The sequence below is a fragment of the Mus caroli genome, unplaced genomic scaffold, assembly GCF_978045245.1.
Source record: "Mus caroli unplaced genomic scaffold, Mus_caroli_1 scaffold_17, whole genome shotgun sequence".
Classification (NCBI taxonomy): Eukaryota; Metazoa; Chordata; class Mammalia; order Rodentia; family Muridae; genus Mus; species Mus caroli.
The window spans coordinates 5092945-5101915 of NW_028227272.1; positions in this window are offsets into that span (position 1 = coordinate 5092945).

Here is an 8971-nt window from a genome sequence, read left to right on the forward strand (position 1 = left end):
CGGCATGACAATTTTCCCCTAGCACCATGTAAAATGTATGTGACCGTACATAGCTGTGATGTCAGGGTTACAGGGATTCCACGAGAAAAAACTGCTTGGCCACAGTCGTCTGGGTGTACTGGTGCATCCTGGAATTCCAGAGCTCAGGAGGCACATGCAGTGGGAACTCTGAATTTGAGGCCAGCCTGGTAGAGACCCAGTTCCAGGACACCTACACAGAGAAACCCTGACGTGGATAATTAACCAGCTGGTAACTACACAAGTGCTCTGAACCCAAGTGCAATCCTGAGCATAAAATCCACACCCTATGTTGACACCACACACAGTTAGCGAGAACAGCCAGACATGGAAGTACAGAAACCAAAATACAAGCTTAATACTGTCCCAGAACTGTGGACTTTGGTGGATGAGGTCTTTGTTCTCATTTTGATAGATACTGGTGTCTGCATGCTGAATCCCAAGGACTGAATGGTACTTCTATCATGGGATCGATCGAGTGTGCCATGATCAAGGCACTCAGGGGTTGAGGCAGGAGAATGAAAGTTGAAGGTTGGGATGGTAACATGGCTGCTTCTAGCAGAGCTTGAGGACCTGACTTCAGATCCCCAACACTGACATAAAATCTAGGCACAGCCCTGCAGAGGGGAGCAGGGCCAGGCAACGACAGGCAGATCCAACCAAGCCAAACCAGTGAGCTCCAGGTTCTGGGAGAGCCCTTATCTCAAAATAAGGTGAGGAGCAATTGAGGAAGATGCCTGATATCAATCACCCTCTGCCCCTAACGTATTAAATAGACACTGGGGGGAGACAGACAGAAGCTCATTGGCTGGCCAGTCTGGCCAACTCAATGAGCTTCAGGTTCAGTGAGACTAAAAAGGTAAAGACCAAAAGAGGAAAGACACCCAGCATCAACCTCTGGCCTCCACACACATTCACATAGATGCACACACATCTGTGTGCAGGTGTATATATATATCCATGCTAACGAGTACATATACCATAACACACACAGACTGTCTCTCCCTCTAAAATACAGTACTCTTCAAGACGACCTTTAGAAAGATCCAGGCATGGGGGCACACACTTTTAATCCTAGTACTTGGGAGACAGAGGCAAGTGGATCTATGTGAATTTGAGACCAGCCTTCAGAGAAGAGAAACCCCATCTCAAAAAACAAAGCAAAACAAAGGACCAGAGAGGAGGACCAGTGAGGGGCAGTTCCCTAGCCCCTACGTATGATTGGCTCCAAGCACTAGAGTGGCCTCAGCTTTGTCACCTAGCTCCTGAGGGCGGCTGCTTTTATGTCTAGGCCACTGTCCTAAGAACTTCCTCCTGACGCAGCCCAGAATTCATCTTGGCTGTAATCCACAGCGCTATCAGAGCTTCCTGTCCCAGTTCAGACTCTGTGTTTTACAGCCTCCAGAGAGCCTCTGCCAGAAGCGATGAGATTTCAGAATCTTCAGACCATTGAGATACATGCTAGGTAATTAACCCAGGTCATTGGACTCAATTCTTCTCTTGACACAGTCTAACATTTACTGAGAAATTTATGGCCCAAGGAGATGATGCAGCTGCTCAACCATAGCCTGAACAGAAAAGGTTGTTCAAATCAACAAAGCATGGTGCTGTAACCCCCACCCCCAGCTTCTCAGATGAGAATCAGCAGGGGTCCAGATGCTGCCATTTCTAACCTGGTTCCTAGACAGGGCCTCACTCGGCAATTAACTCTGCCCATGAAGTGGTCCGTGATGCTGGTCCAGAGCACGTGGGCAACACCAAGGCTGCAGTGTGTCATTGCTGGTTACAGACACACTCGGGGCTTGGGATTTGAGTCAGTTGCCTATCGTGCAGAAAGGCTTGAATTTAGTCTCCAGCACTGCATGAAACTGAGCACCTGCCTTTAATCCCAGCACTGGGAAAGGGGGAGGGGAGACAATCAACTCTGACTACAGAGTAAACCTGAGGCCAGCCCCAGCTACATGAGAACCTGTCTCGACAACAGTGAAGGCTCGGTACTGTATAAACATGAGGACCTGAGTTTGGTCCCCAGGCATGGTGGCACGCACTTGTAAGCCCAAGTCTGAGGAAGCAGAGACACAAGGATCTTTGGGGCTAGTGGGCCAGACACCCTAGCCTACTTGTTGAGTTTCAGGCCAATGAGAGACCTTGTTTCAAAAAAAAACAAGGTTGGAAAGATGGTTCAGAGGCCAAGATCACTGACGGCTCTTGCAGAGGACCTGGGTTGCATTCCCAACATTTCACAACCTTCCACAACTCAAGCACTTGTAGTATAAAAATAAAATATTAAATATTAAAATAAGCTATGGGCCAGTGAGATGACGTAACAGGTAAAGGTGCCTGAGTTTGCTGAGTTTAATCCCCAAGGAACCACAAGGTAGAAGGAGAGACCCAACTCCTGGAGGATGTCCTCTTGACTTCCACATATATGCCATGCATGGCACATTTGTGCCCACATACATAAATAGATACATGGGGAGGGAGGATGGGGGAGAGAGAATAAACTGGTAAAATTTAAAGAAGAAAACCATGCTAGGTGCTGACCTGTGGAACAAACTCAAGGTTGACCTCTGGCCTCAATATGAACACATATCCCCAAAAACATGTGTGTGTGTGTGTGTGTGTGAGTGAGTGTATCATGAAGTGCATATCTGTACCTACCATCCCAGCATCTGAGAGGTGAAAACAGGAAGACTAGAAGACCAAGGCCAGTCTCTGCCACAGAGCAAGTTCAAGGTCAGCCTACAATAGACCCTATCTTAGTGATAATACATACCAACTCAGGAATTCAGGTCCTAGTCCTAGATCTACTGCATACCACCCAGGCGGCCTCTGGCAAGTGCACAGGCCTCTTAGCATCAAATTCGTTTGTATAAAAGTAAGACTCCTTTCTCCATGGCACCATGAGGGTCTTCATTGGGTGATTTAAGGTTCACCTTGGGGCTATTGACATGTTGTTTTGCTACACTGTTAGGATGTTGGGGAATTAGGTGGTACTAAGTGCTTTCTGTTGACTTATTTTCAACGTAACAGCAGGTCTGAGGAGACTTCCCAGTTAACTGAAGAGCGGCTACCCATGCATCATGTCAGGGAGCGTAAAGAGGTGAGGTGCAACGTGACCTTAGACCAAGACCTTGACAACAATGTTTTTATACATCGTTGATTAGAATGTGTGAGTTTTACAACACCATAAAAACTAGAGCCACAAGATGTTTTTCTGCACCGGGTGATAGTTCCCATGGAAACTCTGTAGGACATTTGCTGGGTTTATGTCTCGCAGTGCTTGTGCCTCAGCATTTTGCCCCATCCCCATTACCTATCAAAATCCCTGGGTTCTCATATCCTTTGGTGAATGTTTTGCTGTCTCGTCCTTCATTGATAAGGAAGACTTTGAGGTGTGTTATCTCTCATTTTTTAAGACAAAGCCTCATGTAGCTTAAGCTGGCCTCAAACTCATTAGATAGCTGAAGATGACCTTAAAGTTATAATTCCTCTGCCTCCACCTCCTGAGTGCTAGGATCATACCCACCAGCACATCTAGTTTATGTGGTGCTAGGGATGGAAGTCGGGGCTTCTTGGGTTCTAGGTGGGCCTTCAAGCAACAGAACTGTAGTCCTACCCCTCATCTTTGTTCTTGATCCCACTTCTGAGATCATCAGGGAAAGAGACTCCTAGAGATGAGATTCCTCCTTTGTGGTCCAAGGCTGGAGAACATCCAGTATCCCCGCCTGTAACACTTCTTACCACAAGGTGGCATCCTAACTTCATGAATCACCAGTGGGGTGCATGTGTAAGGCATCTGGAGGTTTTGACCTTGACAACCACTCCAAAGTGTGTCCCCAAGGACTCTTGAGATTCCTTCAGGGACATGATCACACCATACAGTTGTTGGACAGTAGCTCTGTGTATCTTAGCACTCAGCCACTCCTGTACCCAAATTCAAATCCCACCCTCAAGACTTAAGCATTTACCGACTCTTGATCTCAGTTATCTGAGTGTTATAACTCTTTATCCATTTTATTTCTGGCAGTGTTGGGGATGGCACCCAGGGCTTTATACAGGCTAAACAACACACTACCTCTAAGCTACATCCCCAGATTCTATATCCATTTAAGATACTCATAAGCCAAGGCCCATAGGCTTTCATGGGCTAACCAAGGTCATGGGGCTCAGAAATAGCAAGTATGTAGTTTAAACCTTAGTCTATCATCTTGAAAGCAAAAGTCCAGTGTTTTCTTCATTCTGGCTGCCTGGGAAGGAAGCAGGAGGTCAGGGGCCAAGTGGAGATCTGGCTATTCCAGTCCTAGGATGAATAGAAGGGCTAGTCCTGCCAAGAATAAGATGTGGTCCCAGCCTTTTTCTTACTTTTTTGGAATTCAGGAAACAACTAAGTTTGAAAGGTGGGAGCCTTTGTGTGGTGGTCCCCACTCTGGTGGATCATCCACCACACAGTCCATGGTCCACAAGGGCAGTGGAAGCAGAGACAACAGGGGAGATTAGGATTTGGAAGTTCTGTGAGTGTGTACAGCGAATGACCACAGCGGGGCCAGCTATCAGGAGGCAGATCAACTTTACTTAGGATGATTCAAAGCTTATAAAGTTTTGTGGGACTGAAAATAGGAACATCCAGGATAGGCAAAAGTCATGGGTGGGGACTTAGAATACCAAAATGCCTCATTAGCATGGGGAAGCATTTTGGGTATCTCAGGTGCTGGCTGAGCAGGTTCTTATCAGGAGAACAGAAATTGATCCTGTGATCTAATTTAGGCTATGTAACATTCCTCAGATAGAGGTGTATGTGGGGGCTTAGAATTTCCCAGACATGGTCAGAGAAGAAGGCCCACTAATGAAGGGAGCACCCTGTTATGCTCCGAGACCCAAAAGGCCATCCGATCAATGGTAGACTTCAACCTTAATTAGCAGAGTTTCCCCACACCTCTGTTTAGAGCTGCAGTGTCTCAAGCCAAGTCCCACAAGCAGATGGTAAAATCTCCAGCTTCAGAGGTAACCTGGAAATGGCTCTGCAGTTGGTGGCCTGATGCTAGGGCAAAAGACAGAGCAAGCACTCTCCCATGTCCTTTTCCTCTGGGGTTTCCTGAGAAGTGAAGCTCGGTAACTAGAGCCTAGCTCCTGGCATCCAAACTCCAGTCCACCCTGCCTTCTCTCAGTGCCCTGGCCTTGTCAAGGTTGCATTTGGTAATGCGACCACAGTATCTAGCATGTGAGCTGCAGCAGAAGGACTTAAGACATGGTAGCTTACACCACCACCACCACCATCCTTATCACCACCACGACCATCACTACTGTCACCATCATAGCCAGCATCATGACCATCATTGGTATTACCATAACAACGATCACCACCACCACCATTGCGTTGGTTTGAATGAGAACAGACCAATAGGGGGCTCTTATATTTGCATGCTTGGTCCCCAGCTGGTGGACTGATTAGGAAGGATTAGGAGGCTTGGTCTTATTGGAGGAAATGTGTCACTAGGGACAAGCTGTGAGGTTTGAAAATCCCACGCCAGCACCCCCTTGCCCTTCCTCTCCCTCTCTCCCTTTCTCTCTTCCCCTCACCTCCTCTCTCTACCTTGTGCTTGTGATGAGAGCTCTAAGCTACTTCCTGCCTGCCTGCCCACTGACATGCTCCCCATCATGATGGCCATGGACTCTGGTTCCTTGACTCCTCCAATTAAGTGCTTTATTTTATAAGTTGCCTTGGCCATGGTGTTTTGTCAGACAATAGAAAAGTACCCAAGACAACCCTCATCATAACCACTGCCTCTTTCTATTAACTGCCTACTTCTAGGTGATGAAAGCTCCCCAGGTAGGTGCCTCCTAGACGTTAATGACGGTAAAGCCATCTTACTTATCTAACTGCTTCACCTGAGCGTTACTTGATTGATGAGGTGGGTTATTTTGGGGAGGAAAAAAAAACCTGCCAAGTTCTTAAGAGCATTATCACTGAAAGGTTTCTATGACAACACACACCTAGATGTTCCAGGGGAAGGGCAACCACCCAGGGAGGAGTTAAGAGAATCACGAGATGGGAATCCTCCCACTCCTCTGTTTCTGGCTGTGCTCACCCAGCCCCAGCTGTATCACTTCTGGGTTAGATGCTTCATTCTCTAAAACCTTAGACAGCCCTATGGAACAGTGCTATGATTCTGACCTCCATCCTACAGATGAAAAAACTGAGGCTCAGAGAGGTTAAAGCTTTGTCAAGATGAGTCAGCTTGTCATATAGTGGCGAGTTGGACCTTTGAAATTCTACTTGCTAAACTAGAGGTGTGTGGCTGGAGCAGGTTTCTCAGGATCGTGCTGGGCTGCTACGGGACTCCCTGTGCACTGACCTATGCTCACCATTGTCACCCATGGGAAGTGAAATGGCTCCCTTCCCCTAGCATCATAGTAGTGACATCCAGGGTGTCCCCAGGGCAGTAGCACTTGTGCTGCTCAAAATTCATCCTGGGACTGGCAGGATCGCTCAGTGGGCAGAGGTGTTTGCTGCCAAGCCTGATGACCTGAGTTCAGACCCCCCAACACCTGTGCAGAAAGCCCACCGTGATGTTACATGCCTATACTATAACCCAGTGCTTAGGGAATGGAGACAGATCCCATGGGCCTGGCGGTCAACCAGAATGGCCAGAACAAGAAGCTCCAGGTTCAGTGCAAAGCCCTGTGTCTTAGTCAGTTTTCCACTGCTGTGAGGAGACACCATGGCCAAGGCTACTTATAAATGAAAGCTTGCTTAGTGTATTAGAGGATTAGTCCCTGGCCATCACAATGGGGAGCTTGGCAGCAGGGAGCCACACATGGTGCTGTTAAGGTAGCTGAGAGCGTCATCCTGAACTGCAGGTAGCAGCCGGGGTGGGGTGGGGTGGGGTGAGGTGGGGGGTGGGGGTAGGCTGGGGGGGGGGACCGGTTTTAAAAACTAAGGTAAAGAGTGATTAAGAAAGACATCTGGCATCAGTCTTTGAGCTACACACATGTATATCCTCACACACATGTATATCCTCACACATATCCTCACACACACACACACGAATATCCTCTCACACATGTATACACACACACACATAGACAGATATCATCCTCACACACAGGTATGTCCTCACACACATGTATATCCTCACACACACGTATATCCTCACACACACAGATATTCTCATGCACACACACATATCCTCACACACATGTATAATCTCCTCTCACACACACATATCCTTACCACATATGTTAAAGTAGTTTTGAAAGTGGTAGTTGTTTTTCTTTTAATCCTGGCTAGCTCCCAAATAAATGAGACAGAGACTAAAGATTTATTTGATAAGCTTTACAGCATTAATATCTGAGCAGTTATTAATCTATTCTAATCCTCTAAGCTAATCTGGCTACCTCCCAACCAATATCCCCAAGATGCATGCATTTTCCTATTGGTCTGGCTCTCTCTGCTCCAGGTGTTTCCCCATGGTGTCTCCAGGCCCTCTCCACAAGGAGAATCTTCTCTTTCTCTCCTCTCCTTGCTGGCAGAAGTCCAGCCCTATTCTCTCCTCTACTGTGCTATCGACTGATCAGTTTTATTGACAAATAAGGGAATAAATGAGGAGCTATGTTTACACAAACTTGAGATAGGAGATCCTTAGAATAAGCATTCCAATGCCATGTCTGGATTGTAGCAAGACCCAGGGAGCAGAGAAATTAGCATTTACATAATACAAGGATAATCCTTACGTAGTGCACAAACACATTATGCCTACACATGTATATTCTTACACACATCCATAACCTCACACACACATTCACACACAGGAACATGTACACACATACACATCCATAACCTCACACACACACATGCACACACAGGAACATGTATACACACACATCCATAACCTCACACACACATGCACACACAGGAACATGTATACACACACATGCACACACAGGAACATGTATACACACACATCCATAACCTCACACACACATGCACACATGGAAACATGTACACACACACATGCACACACAGGAACATGTATACACACACATGCACACACAGGAACATGTACACACACACACATCCATAACCTCACACATACCTATGCACACACAGGAACATGTATACACACACATGCACACACAGGAACATGTATACACACACATCCATAACCTCACACACTCATGCACACATGGAAACATGTACACACACACATCCATAACCTCACACACACATGCACACACAGGAACATGTATACACACACATGCACACACAGGAACATGTACATACGCCGCACACATATCCATACTGCAGTGGTATGGAAGAGGCTGCCCCCCACAGGCCCAGATATATGAACACATGGTCCCCAGTGGTGATGCGGTTTGGGAGGTTTAGGGGGTGTGACTTGGATGGAGGAATTATGTCACTGGGGCTTTAAGAATCGAATGTCCGCTTACTTCCAGTCTGTCCTCTCTGCCTCTTGCTCACAGCTGAGGATGTGCTCTCTCAGCTTCCTGCTCCAGCTGCAATGCCAGCCGCCGCCTCCTCAGCCTGATGGACTAATATCCCTCTGAAACCCTAAGCTGAAATAAACCCTTTCCTCTAGAAGTTGCCTTGGGCTGGCATTTTGTTACAGCAGTAGAAAGTAAGACACGGGCTGGTGAGATGGCTCAGTGGGTAAGAGCACCCGACTGCTCTTCCGAAGGTCCGGAGTTCAAATCCCAGCAACCACATGGTGACTCACAACCATCCGTAACGAGATCCAATGCCCTCTTCTGGAGTGTCTGAAGACAGCTACAGTGTACTTACATATAATCAATAAATAAATCTTTTTTTTTTTTTTGGTTTTTCGAGACAGGGTTTCTCTGTGTAGCCCTGGCTGTCCTGGAACTCACTTTGTAGACCAGGCTGGCCTCGAACTCAGAAATCCGCCTGCCTCTGCCTCCCGAGTGCTGGGAT